Source organism: Salvelinus alpinus, chromosome 11, assembly GCF_045679555.1.
Source record: "Salvelinus alpinus chromosome 11, SLU_Salpinus.1, whole genome shotgun sequence".
NCBI classification, from domain to species: Eukaryota; Metazoa; Chordata; class Actinopteri; order Salmoniformes; family Salmonidae; genus Salvelinus; species Salvelinus alpinus.
In genome coordinates this window covers 20,738,483-20,752,441 of record NC_092096.1, presented here as the reverse complement: position 1 = coordinate 20,752,441, position 13,959 = coordinate 20,738,483, and the positions used below count along the sequence as shown (strand labels likewise).

Sequence of the window (13,959 nt, the reverse complement as noted above, 5' to 3'; positions counted from 1 at the left end):
GGCCATTCAATGTCCCGAGGAGACTGAACGAGGTATGCTACAGGTTACAGCTTCCCCCAGATTACCGTATTAATCCCTCGTTCCATTTGTCTCTCCTCAGGCCGGTGCTGGCTGGTCCACTCCAAGATTCTGAGGTACGGGAGGTTCCTCCGCCCCCCTCTGGACATCGAGGGGGCCCCGGCGTATGCTGTTCGAGCCATCCTTGACTCGAGGCGTCGGGCGAGGGGCCTTCAGTACCTCGTGGAGTGGGAGGGGTACGGTCCGGAGGAGAGATGCTGGGTGCCGGTGGAGGACGTCTTGGACCCTTCGTTTCTGCGGGAGTTCCACCGTCTCCATCCGGATCGCCCTGCGCCTCGTCCTCCGGGTCGTCCCCGAGGTCGGTGTCGGCACGCTGCTGGAGTCGCGCGTCAAGGGGGGGGGTACTGTCACGACTTCCGCCGAAGTCGGTCCCTCTCCTTGTTCGGACAGCGTTCGGTGGTCGACGTCACCGGCCTTCTAGCCATCGCCGATCCACTTTTCATTTTCCATTTGTTTTGTCCTTGTCTTACACACCTGGTTTCAATTCCCCAATTACTTGTTCATTATTTAACCCTCTGTTCCCCCATGTTTGTTTGTGAGTAATTGTTATTAGGTAATACGGTCCGTTATTGTGGGCTCGCATCTTTGTATTGTATTTGTCTATTTTGAGTAAATTACGTTTATTACTCATATCTGCTGTCCTGCGCCTGACTCCTCTACACCAGCTACACACAGGCTTGATTACAGGTCATGACTCACATCAACACCTTTATCCCAGAAACCCTAGACCCACTCCAATTTGCATACCGCCCCAACAGATCCACAGATGATGCAATCTATTTTGCACTCCACACTGCCCTTTCTTACCTGGACAAAAGGAACACCTACGTGAGAAGGCTTTTCATTGACTACAGCATTCAATACCATAGTCCCCTCAAATGTCATCACTAAGCTAAGGACCCTGGGACTAAACACCTCCCTCTGCAACTGGATCCTGGACTTCCTGAAATGCCGCCCCCAGGTGGTAAGGGTAGGTAACAACACATCCACCACGCTGATCCTCAACACGGGAGCCCCTCAACTGCTCGGCCTCAGACCGCAAGGCACTAATGAGGGTAGTGCGTACCCAGGACCTGTATACCAGGCAGTGTCAGAGGAAGGCCCTAAAAATTGTAAGACTCCAGCCACCCTAGTCATAGACTGTTCTCTCTGCTACCGCACGGCAAGCGGTACCGGAGCGCCAAGTCTAGGTCTAATTCTTAACAGCTTCTTAACAGCTTCTACCCTCAAGCCATTAGACTCTTGAACAGCTAATCAAATGGCTACACCTGTTGTATTCGGCGCATGTGACAAATAAAATTTTATTTGAACTCTAGCTTTCTGAAGTGTTGTCGTGGAATATAACTAAATGTACGTTTTTTTGTCAATGTTTGGCTAGCTAACTATGTCAGCGTCTTTAATGGTACCTAGCTAAAGTTTGCTAGCTACCCTTAATAACTAGCTTAGTCTGACACTTATTCTGGACAGTCTCTGACATTGTTTCACTCGTTAGCTAAGTTAGCTGGCTAGCTATGTTACCATAGCTAGATTTGACTTATTCTCCATCTGGGTTCATTTAACTAAGCTAATTGACAGGCTTATTTCCTGCTTTTATGGTGATTGATTGAGTTAGCTAGCGTTACTGTACCAGTTTTCAACGGTTTCTGACAGTGGCAGCTTTAGTCGGACTTGTGAATTTGAGCAGGATGGGTGCAAATTCTGTTAGCTAGATCCTGTTATGGCTGCAAGCCCGACGCCGGTACACCTATGACAACATCCAGCTCAAGTGCAGGGCGCGAAATTCAAAATCTATTTTTTTTTAAATATTTAACTTTCACACATTAACAAGTCCAATGCAACATTTGAAAGATAAACATCTTGTGAATCCAGCCAACAAGTCCGATTTTTTTAATGTTTTACAGAGAAAACACCACATATATTTATGTTAGTTCACCACCAAATAAAAAAGAGGACAGACATTTTTCACAGCACAAGTAGGATGCAGGTAGCATGCACAAGCCAACCTAACTAACCTAGAACCAACCTAAATAACCTAGAAAAAACTCCCTCAGATGACAGTCCTATAACATGTTACACAATAAATCTATGTTTTGTTCAAAAAATGTGCATATTTTAGCTATAAATCAGTTTTACATTACTGCTACCATCATAGCTACAGTCAGAAATCGCACGGGAGTAGCCAGAGAAAATACAGACACCAACGTCAACTACCTAATTACACATCATAAAACATTTCAGAAAAATATATGGTGGATAGCAAATGAAAGACAAAGATCTTGTGAATACAGCCAATATTTCCGATTTTTAAAATGTTTTACAGCGAAAACACCACATATATTTATGTTAGCTCACCACCAAATACAAAAGACAGACAGACATTTTTCACAGCAACGGTAGCATGCAAGTAGCATGCACAAAGCTAACCTAACTAACCTAGAACCAACCTAAATAACCTAGAAAAAACTCCCTCAGATGACAGTCCTATAACATGTTACACAATAAATCTATGTTTTGTTCGAAAAATTTGCATATTTTAGCTATAAATCAGTTTTACATTACTGCTACCATCATAGCCACCATCATAGCTACAGTCAGAAATCGCACGGGAGTAGCCAGAGAAAATACAGACACGTCAACTACCTAATTACTCATCATAAAACATTTCAGAAAAATATATGGTGGATAGCTAATGAAAGACAAAGATCTTGTGAATACAGCCAATATTTCCGATTTTTGAAGTGTTTTACAGCGAAAACACAATATATCGTTATATTAGCTTACTACAATAGCTAACACACAGCAGCATTGATTCTAGTCAAACGGTAGCGATAGCACAGTTCGACAGATATATGAAATAGTATCCCAAATTGGGTCCTTATCTTTGTTGATCTTCCATCAGAATGTTCTCCAAGGGGTCCTTTGTTCAGAACCGTCTTTATTTGGATCCAGAACGAACTATTTCCCTCTTGAATTAGCAAGCACACTGGCCGTGCGGTGCTAACCTCTCCTTCTTGAACAAATTCTTGCGACGCATCACGTCTAAAGTCCAGAATAAATTTCAATAATATAATTAAACTATATTGAAAAAACATACTTTAGGATGATATTGTGACATGTATCAAATAAAATCGAAGCCGGAGATCATATTCACCTATAACGACGGTTTTCCAGGAGGCGAATCCAGGTCCAACTTCGCGCCTCCCCAAAAAAATGTATGGCGGACTTCTCACTCCAAGAGGTTGTATTCAATCCCAGAACGAGATAATCAAGTCATTTCTGCTCTCACTTCCGCATGACACCCAGGGGAAGGTGTATGACGTGTTTCTACAGTCCTAAGTGACATGCCCTTTTATAGACAAGCTCTTGAAGAGAGACATCGCTTTTGGAAATCTCACTTCCGGATAGGAAATGGTCTGTAAAAAGAGTTCTGTTTCACTTAGAGAAATAATTCAAACGGTTTTAGAAACTAGAGAGTGTTTTCTATCCAATAGTAATAATAATATGCATATTGTACGAGCAAGAATTGAGTACGAGGCCGTTTGAAAATGGGCACCTCTTTCCAGTTATTCAATACGCCCCCTGCAGCCATAACAAGATAACGCTTACTTTAAATTTGATGTATCCAATTTAGTTTAGCTAGCTACAGTAGCTATGTTTCTAACATTTCTTTATTGCTGTACTTAAATGCAGAGGTCAAGGCCAATAAACTGACAGCTTTGGAAAGATACGCAGAATGAGTGGAACCTTGGCCTCTTTGATTCCAAAGTTTGAGGGTAAGTAAAACTGAGAAATTCCTCTTTGAGAGTGGGGACAGAGCTTTGGGGGGGAGGGGAAACGAAGATTTTCATTGACCCTGTGTGAAACAACATCTACGTCTTCCATATTGTCATCGATAACCACTAGTACAACCTTAATGGAAACTTCAAAGACTTAACTTCACCAGAACGTCTTAAAACCATGCAGCCACTTTGGGACAAGATACAGTTGAAGTTGGAAGTTTACATACACCTTAGCCAAATACGTTTTAACTCAGCTTTTCACAATTCCTGACATTTAATCCTAGTAAAAATTCCCTGTTTTAGGTCATTTCGGGTCACCACTTTATTTTAAGAATGTGAAATGTCAGAATAATAGTAGAGCGAATGATTTCTTTCAGCTTTTATTTCTTTCATCACATTCCCAGTGGGTCAGAAGTTTACATACACTCAATTAGTATTTGGTAGCATTGCCTTTAAATTGTTTAACTTGGGTCAAAAGTTGTGGGTAGCCTTCCACAAGCTTCCCACAATAAGTTGGGTAAATGTTGGCCCATTCCTCTTGACAAAGCTGGTGTAACTGAGTGTAACTGAGTCAGGTTTGTAGGCCTCCTTGCTCGCACTTGCTTTTTCAGTTCTGCCCACAAAATTTCTATAGGATTGAGGTCAAGGCTTTGTGATGGCCACTCCAATACCTTGATTTTGTTGTCCGTAAGCCATTTTTACACAACTTTGGAAGTATGCTTGCGGTCATTGTCCATTTGGAAGACCTTGAGATATTGCTTCAATATATCCACATAATTTTCCTGCCTCATGATGCCATCTATTTTGTGAAGCACACCAGTCCCTCCTGCAGCAAAGCACCCCCACAACATGATGTTGCCACCCCCATCAGACCAGAGGACATTTCTCCAAAAAGTACAATCTTTGTTCCCATGTGCAGTTGCAAACCGTAGTCTGGCTTTTTGATGGTGGTTTTGGAGGTGTAGCTTCTTCCTTGCTGAGCGGCCTTTCAAGTTATGTCGATATAGGATTTGTTTTACTGTGGATATAGTTTTGTACCTGTTACCTCCAGCATCTTCACAAGGTCCTTGTTCTGTTGTTCTGGGATTGATTTGCACTTTTCGAACCAAAATATGTTAATCTCTAAGAGACAGAACGCGTCTCCTTCCTGAGCGGTATGATGGAGGCGTGGTCCCATGGTGTTTATACTTGCGTACTATTTTTTGTACAGATGAACGTGGTACCTTCAGGCGTTAGGAAATTGCTCCCAAGGAAGAAACCAGACATGTGGAGGTCTACAATATTTTTCCTGAGGTCTTGGCTGATTTCTTTTGATTTTCCCATGATGTCAAGCAAAGAGGCACTGAGTTTGAAGGTAGGTCTTGAAATACATCCACAGGCCTTGAAATACATCTACATCCACCTCCAATTGACTCAAACGATGTCAATTTGCCTGTCGGAAGCTTCGAAAGCCATGACATCATATTCTGGAATTTTCCAAGCTGTTTAAAGGCACAGTCAACTTGTGTATGTTAACTTCTGACCCAATGGGATTGTGATACAGTGAATTATAAGTTAAATAATCTGTCTGTAAACAATTGTTGGAAAAATGACTTGTGTCATGTGTAACAGTATTGCTTCCGTCCCTCTCCTCGCCCCTACCTGGACTCGAGCCAGGGACCCTCTGCACACACCAGCAACTGACACCCACGAATCATCTTTACCCAAGGGGAACCGCTACTTCAAGGTCTCAGAGCGAGTGACGTCACCGATTGAAACGATATTAGCGCGTACCACTGCTAACTAGCTAGCCATTTCACATCGGTTACACATGTACAAAGTAGATGTCCTAACCGACTTGCCAAAACTATAGTTTGTTCACAAGAAATGTGTGCAGCGGTTGAAAAACTAGTTTTAATGACTCCAACCTAAGTGTATGTAAACTTCCAACTTCAACTTTATGTACCTCCATCACTCCAGCATCCCTGCACGTTCTACATATGGTATTGGAACTGAACCTGTATACAGTATGCTTACTTACTTATTGTGTTTTTCATATTTCTTCTTCTCGTGTGTTTTTTCTAGTATTGCATTATTATTGATTATTGCATTGTTGGGTTTTGAGTTTGAAAGAAAAGCATTTCACTGTACTTGTGCATGTGACATTAAAACGTTGAACTATTATAAGAAACATGCTGGGTCGTTTTCACAGATTTATATTTCCTTACAACCGGTCAAACTGATGTCATTTGGACATTTTGTACAGCAAATCTTTCCAGTTTTTATTTTATTTTTAGTTACTGCTTTTTCTCCCGTGTCCATAAACGTATTTCTCTTCGAAAGAAGCAGAGATGACAGAGAACTTGTAACGTCCTGACCAGAGTTCTTATGTGTTTTGCTTGTTTAGTGTTGGTCAGGACGTGAGCTGGGTGGGAATTCTATGTTGTGTGTCTAGTTTGTCTGTTTCTGTGTCCAGCCTAATATGGTTCTCAATCAGAGGCAGCTGTCAATCGTTGTCCCTGATTGAGAATCATATATAGGAGGCTTGTTTTGTGTTGGGATTTTGTGGGTAATTGTTTCCTGTGTCAGTGTTTGTGCCACACGGGACTGTGACGGTTAGTACGTTTGTTGTTTTTTATTCTTGTCTAGTGTTCATGTTCATTAAATCATGGAAAATTACCACGCTGCCCATTGGTCCTCTGATGCTTCTCGCCTCTCCTCGTCCGATGAGGAGGACGACTTAGACTGCCGTAACAGAATCACCCACCAAACCCGGACCAAGCAGCGTGGCAACGGGCAGCAGCGACAGCAGCAGCAGCGGCCAGCTACACAGGACTCCTGGACATGGGAGGAAATTTTGGAGGGAAAAGGACACTGGGCTCACATTGGAGAATATCGCCGCTCTCGGGAAGAGATGGAGGCAGCTAAAGCCCAGGAGCGGTGGTATGAGGAGGCAGCACGGAAGCGTGGCTGGAAGCCCGTGAAGAAACCCCAAAAATGTCTTGGGGGGGGGGGGGGGCTAAAGGATAGTGTGGAGAAGGCAGGTAGGAAACCTGCGCCCACTTCCCATGCTTACCGTGGAGAGCGGGAGTACGGGCAGACACCGTGTTATGCGGAAGAGCGCACGGTGTCTCCTGTACGTGTGCATAGCCGGTGTGGGTTATTCCACCTCCCCGCACTGGCCGGGCTAGATTGAGCATTGAGCCAAGTGCCATGAAGCCGGCTCAACATATCTGGCCTCCAGTACATCTCCTCGGGCCGGTGTACATGGCACCAGCCTTACGCATGGTGTCCCCGGTTCGCCAACACAGCCCAGTGCGGGTTATTCCACCTCCCCGTACTGGACGGGCTACGGGGAGCATTCAACCAGGTAAGGTTGGGCAGGCTCGGTGCTCAAGGGAGCCAGTACGCCTGCACTGTCCGGTATATCCGGCGCCACCTTCCCGCCCCAGCCCAGTACCACCAGTGCCTACACCACGCACCAGGCTTCCAGTGCGTCTCCAGAGCCCTGTTCCTCCTCCACGCACTCTCCTTGTGGTGCGTGTCTTCAGCCCAGTACCTCCAGTTCCGGCACCACGCACCAAGCCTCCTGTGCGTCTCCAGAGCCCTGTACGCACTGTTCCTTCTCCCCGCACTCGCCCTGAGGTGCGTGCCCTCAGTCCGGTACCACCAGTTCCGGTACCAAGCACCAGGCCTATAGTGCGCCTCGAGAATCCAGTGTGCCCTGTTCCTGCTCCCCGCACTAGCCTTGAGGTGCGTGTCTCTAGTCCGGTACCACCAGTTCCGGCACCACGCACCAGGCCTACTGTGTGCCTCAGCAGGTCAGAGTCGGCCGTCTGCCCAACGCCGCCTGCACTGCTCGTCTGCCCAGCGCCGTCTGAGCTGCCTGCCTGCCCAGCGCCATCTGAGCCATCCGTCTGCCCAGCGCCGTCTGAGCTGCCTGCCTGCCCAGCGCCATCTGAGCCATCCGTCTGCCCAGCGCCATCTGAGCCATCCGTCTGCCCAGCGCCATCTGAGCCATCCGTCTGCCCAGCGCCATCTGAGCCATCCGTCTGCCCAGCGCCATCTGAGCCATCCGTCTGCCCAGCGCCATCTGAGCCATCCGTCTGCCCAGCGCCATCTGAGCCATCCGTCTGCCCAGCGCCATCTGAGCCATCCGTCTGCCCAGCGCCATCTGAGCCATCCGTCTGTCCCGAGCTTTCAGAGCCGCCCGTCTGTCCCGAGCCGTTAGAGCCGCCCGTCTGTCCCGAGCCGTTAGAGCCGCCAGCCAGTCAGGAGCCGCCAGAGCCGCCAGCCAGTCAGGAGCCGCCAGAGCCGCCAGCCAGTCAGGAGCCGCCAGAGCCGCCAGCCAGTCAGGAGCCGCCAGAGCCGCCAGCCAGTCAGGAGCCGCCAGAGCCGCCAGCCAGTCAGGAGCTGCCAGAGCCGCCAGCCAGTCATGAGCTGCCCCTCAGTCATGAGCTGCCCCTCAGTCATGAGCTGCCCCTCAGTCATGAGCTGCCCCTCAGTCATGAGCTGCCCCTCAGTCATGAGCTGCCCCTCAGTCATGAGCTGCCCCTCAGTCCGGAGCTGCCCCTCAGTCCGGAGCTGCCATTCAGTCCGGAGCTGCCATTCAGTCCGGAGCTGCCATTCAGTCCGGAGCTGCCATTCAGTCCGGAGCTGCCATTCAGTCCGGAGCTGCCATTCAGTCCGGAGCTGCCATTCAGTCCGGAGCTGCCATTAGTCCGGAGCGACCATTCTGTCCTGAGTTGCCCCTCTGTCTTGAGCTACCTCTCTGTCTTGAGCTACCTCTCTGTCCTGAGCTACCTCTCTGTCCTGAGCTGTCTCCTCTATCTAGGGGGGACCTTTAGGAAGGTTCCTAGACCAGGGTCGGGGGCGAGGGTCGCCACTCAAAGGACGCTAAGGAGGGGGACAAAGACAATGGTGGAGTGGTGTCCTCGTCCACCGCCGGAGCCGCCACCGTGGACAGATGCCCACCCAGACCCTCCTCTTGAGTTTTAGGGGTGCGTTCGGAGTCCGCACCTCAGGAGGGGGGTACTGTAACGTCCTGACCAGAGTTCTTATGTGTTTTGCTTGTTTAGTGTTGGTCAGGACGTCAGCTGGGTGGGAGTTCTATGTTGTGTGTCTAGTTTGTCTGTTTCTGTGTCCAGCCTAATATGGTTCTCAATCAGAGGCAGCTGTCAATCGTTGTCCCTGATTGAGAATCATATATAGGTGGCTTGTTTTGTGTTGGGATTTTGTGGGTGGTTGTTTCCTGTGTCAGTGTTTGTGCCACACGGGACTGTGACGGTTAGTACGTTTGTTGTTTTGTATTCTTGTCTAGTGTTCTTGTTATTAAATCATGGAAACTTACCACGCTGCCCATTGGTCCTCTGATCCTTCTCGCCTCTCCTCGTCCGATGAGGAGGACGACTTAGACTGCCGTTACAGAACTTTACCGATGTCAATTAGATTGAAGTATTCATTTTATCGATATATGACATTATTATGGTGAGCAGGGGTTTATTTAATCTTCTAGGGAAACATATAAGCCTATAGACAGAAGACAAGCTGCATGTATCTAATTATTGACAATTTGACTAACAAATACCCTACCAAAATGTCGGAAATGATAAGCAGAAACATATCCTACAGGCATTTTCTATATTAGCGAGTTATAATCGGGTGCAGGACTCAGATTTTCACTTTATCACATATAGTCGGGAGGTTGCAGATGAGTTATTAGCAATTGCTGGCGGGTGCGGGTGAACAAGCAGCTGACCCGCGCACCACTAATGCATATTGTCATAACAGATTTTAACATGATTAAATTACACCAAGATAATTATTTGTATACATATCCATAGTTTATTTTTATGCTCAACGTTACAAAGGTTTACTACATTAAATTATGAGTTTTTTTAAACAGTTAAATCCAAAATTCTATTTACTTATGTAACAAATCAAGCTGATTACTGTGTGACTAACACAGCATAAGTCAAAAAGCAAAGTCATTGTCATTAGAAAACACAACATATTTTTCTGATCCACTCCACTGAAGGTAACGTTGGGCTGATGTTTGAGTATATGCAGTTACATTCTTGTAGTCCGTCATAAGGAAATAAACCCCATTTGAATAATAGCAGTAATAATAATTAATTCATTTTATATGGCACTTTTCATTATGCACAGAATCTCAAAGTCGCAAAAACAAAAACAAAAAACAACAACATTTGTTTGTGATCTGACAGGTTATCTGACCGATTCTTAAAACAGCAGTGAATAAAGTCACAAAAATGTTCTAACCATTTTGGATCAAATAAGTATCCATAAATATACATTACTGACAAATGTAACAAAACGGAAACCTTAAACTACACAAATGCAGTCATATTCAGTAACTGGAAAGTAAAAAAAAAATGTTTATGCCATTCAAATGACAAGACAGTATACAGATGTAGGGTCTTAATTTGAGCCAGTTTGTAACAGCACGAAAATAATCCTGCAGCAACAGGAAATGTGAATTATTATGTGGATTATAATTAATGTACATTTTTGTTGGGATTAATACATTTTCGTACAGGAAAATCAAGTATGACATTACAAAGTGGAAATGATAAACTTTTAAAACCTCAAATCCATTACACGTTTAAAATATTCCTGCATTGCACGACTGATGACACAATAATGTGACTTAAACAATCAAATGTATTTATTTACAAAGCCCTTTTTACATCAGCAGATGTCACAAAGTGACAGAAACCCAGCCTAAAACCGCAAAAAGCAAGCAATGCAGTGCAATATGTACTGAGCATTTCTGTTTGAACCATATTCACTGTTATGTCCCCAGTGCACCTAACCCAATCATTTGGTGACATTAATTCAGTTTTGTCTCTGGGATCTAAATTAACTCACTGTGCACCTATGACCTTTATTTTTCCCCCCCCAGTCCTTTAAGTCACGAGACATTTGATCATTGGGCAGAAACTGGAATATCTTCTCCATCAGCTCCATCACCTGCTGGTAGTCTTTTTTTGTGTTTTTGAACACATGTCTGCTCCCACAGCAATTTACTATTTCTTTCAGTTGAGTGTCAGCCTGATTGATGAACGTGTCAATGTTCATATCTTTGAGGTCCTCTCCACGAGTAAAGAGGACACATGTTCTCTTTCTAATTGTACCCAAGGCATCTTCCAATTTTTTCAAGATCTCTCGTTCACCCTCTGCGAATCGGCCAATCTGAAACACCAGTAAATACACACTCAACCCTGTCTGACAGCTCTTTATGCAATCCTCAACGTCTTTGCTTGGTTGATTAAGATCATCCTTAAAGAAATCTGGGGTATCAATGACCCTAACCTCTGTCCCTCCTATCTTCATATTTTCTACCTGACACTTTTTTGTAACTGATACCGAGCTTGCAAACGATGGAAAACATTTTTTTCTCAGGATTGTGTTTCCACTTGTGCTCTTTCCAGTTCCTGTCTGTCCCAGTAGCACAATGTTCAAAATGTTGCTGGGATCGCTTTCATGGTTTATTTTACCTGGTGAAACAATAATAGCAGCAATCGAGTTAGACAGTGTTTCATCCACCTTCAATATACCTTGCCTCTCAATGAGTTTCCTAATGCTCTTAATTTGATTCAGGTTTTATCATTGGTGAGGGACAATAGGCCTACATATTTAAAACGTAAGAGCAGGATATTACTTATAATTTATAGATTTTTTTGTTAGCCCGAATGTGATTCAAATGGGTGCAAGGATATTCAACTAAATTATGTTCTCTTTATACTGATGTAAAAAAAATACAGCAGAATGTGCATGATGTAAACTAGCCAAATGTTTAAAAGCATAGTGTATTTTGTATTGCATCGCGCAAGGAGTTCTACAGTCTGGCTAGTGGCTTGATATAAAGATTCACGCACTGCAGGCTAGTATTGCTTGTGGTATAGCTATCACTCATTGAGTAAATTCCAAGGGAGGGGCTCCCGAGTGGCGCAGCGGTCTAAGGCACTGTATCTCAGCGCTAGAGGCGTTGGCCCAGCGTCGTCCGGGTTAGGGTTTGACCGAGGTAGGTCGTCATTGTAAATGCGAATTTGTTCTTAACTGATTTGCCTAGTTAAATAAAGGTTAAAAAAAAATTACCAGTCTTTGAGTTTCCAGATCCGCTAGCCGGCCCATCCTGAGAGCTGCCAGGATCACTGGACCTAAAGTATACAACCATCACAAATAATAGGTTTCAGCGCCTTTGACAATGTTAGAAAATAAATAAAATGTATTTCATGTAATTTGGTCTTACCGGTGGGTTTTTGATTGGTCCCCGAATTTTGTTCCAGGATAACCATCATAGTCAATAGACCTAAGTACACCATAACAAATATATAATAGCTTTTAGTGACTTTGACAATATTAGAAATTATATAAAATGTAATGAATTTCTTTAATCTTACATCTTTTGGGCCTTTCTCTTTTCCGACAGTGTTTCCTTTCTTTTTAGTACAACACCTTCACTGTATTTTTCGTAGGTGTACTTGAAGAACTTACAGTCCATTGGTAACTTTTTGTGCAGATCATTAGAATTGTTCAAGACTTCCAGGGCATATTTCATGTTTTGATTGTAATAACTTGCCAGTGGAACGGTGTCACCCCCGTGTGGTAACACAACTATGATGTTTTCTGTAATCTTTTCTCCAAAGATATCTCGTAAGTGTTCAACTTGCTGTTTAACCTCCTCTGATGTATCATGCCTATCTTGAATCACAAGCAGGGCTATATGAGGGCCGGGGTGTGAAAGTGCCATACAGTCGATAATTTGCTGGTCTGGATTATTGCCTTCTCCAAACATGTCTGGGGTGTTGATTGCAGCATATAATTCATTCTCTCTCAGCTCACTTAGTTCCGTATCATGGGTAAAACCATCTCTATCGGTTTTCTGTAGGATTAGATTTCCTATTGAACTCTTTGGAGCTCCTTTCTTTCCAAACAGAACGATGGTTAATTTTCCCCCATAACCTAGTTAAAACAACAATAACAGTCTTAGATCTTTCTGTAGGATGTGTTGCATTAGTAATGTGATACCATTGCAAGGGACACACAATTGAGTTGAGTCTAAGAACATTACCAAACAGTATTCCAGAATATATTTAAACCATATCGAGCAACATTTTCCTTCTGCTACACACATTTCACAGTAGAGCAAACACCAGTAAAATCCTGTTTTCCTCCTGTCTTACTCCAGAAAAAAAATACTATTCTTGCACTGGTGTTTTCCAACTGTACCTCTGTTTTTTCAGCCTTAAAATAAATATCTAACAATGTACACAACACAATCCGTAGTGACGCAGCGACTGTACAGTTCTGGGCAATAAATAGGTGTTTTATCAAAAAGCTTTGTAGGCATATAATTACAACTATATATTTGAAACTTTGCGAGGATAAAAAAATTGTACAGTTGTGACCTCAACTGTGCAGAGACCCGTGTACAGTTTTTAAATGAGGAAAATGTCGCCCATATGTCCAAATTGTTAAGATCCTTATTAAAGCAGTGTCTGATGTTCTTTGTTATTTTCTCAATACGTTCTTCAAACTAAATATTGTTAAATCAATCACATAAAACATTAGAAACATGAACAAATTATGAGAGAAAAAAATCTACATTTCACATCTCTTTATGAAAAGTAAAATAGTAACTTAAGATGGTTGATGATTTTAGAATGTTGCACTTACCTGTCATTTTCCTCTTCTCGTTTTGCAGCAATTGCCACGGGATGACAAAACCTTCAACACGTCTCTGCAAATCTGAAAGGAATGTTTTGCATCTTAATTATATACTGAATTATTTAGAGGTATGGTCAGTTGTGTGGGCGGTTCTAATGGAGTTTGTAAATAAAACATAGGAAAGTTGCACCTTTCCACTTCATTCATTTTAATCTTTATTAAGACAAGATGGGTTGTTGCAGCTCTATCCCTGAAGGTGAGAATTACATTATTAAACTTTTTTGCAATGAGGTGAAGTTAGCTTTATATTAGCCTAGGCAGCTAATAGTGCAGATCTAGCGCCCATGCACTATATTCTATGCTTGACGTTCATTCCCGGTATTCAGTAATATACTCGTGTCCCCTGTGCACCGGCTCGTACATAATGCTG

The 13,959-nt window shown here is 43.8% G+C and overlaps 1 long non-coding RNA gene across 1 annotated transcript; it reads right to left on the bottom strand.

Annotated features, from left to right (window-relative positions):
* Positions 1 to 11,953: 11,953 nt before the first annotated feature.
* LOC139533721 (uncharacterized) lies at positions 11,954 to 12,824 on the bottom strand. Its single transcript, XR_011666847.1, has 3 exons — positions 12,263 to 12,824; positions 12,112 to 12,171; positions 11,954 to 12,019 (listed from the first exon to the last, which is right to left on the bottom strand). It is a non-coding gene; the product is annotated as an uncharacterized lncRNA (long non-coding RNA).
* Positions 12,825 to 13,959: the final 1,135 nt, after the last annotated feature.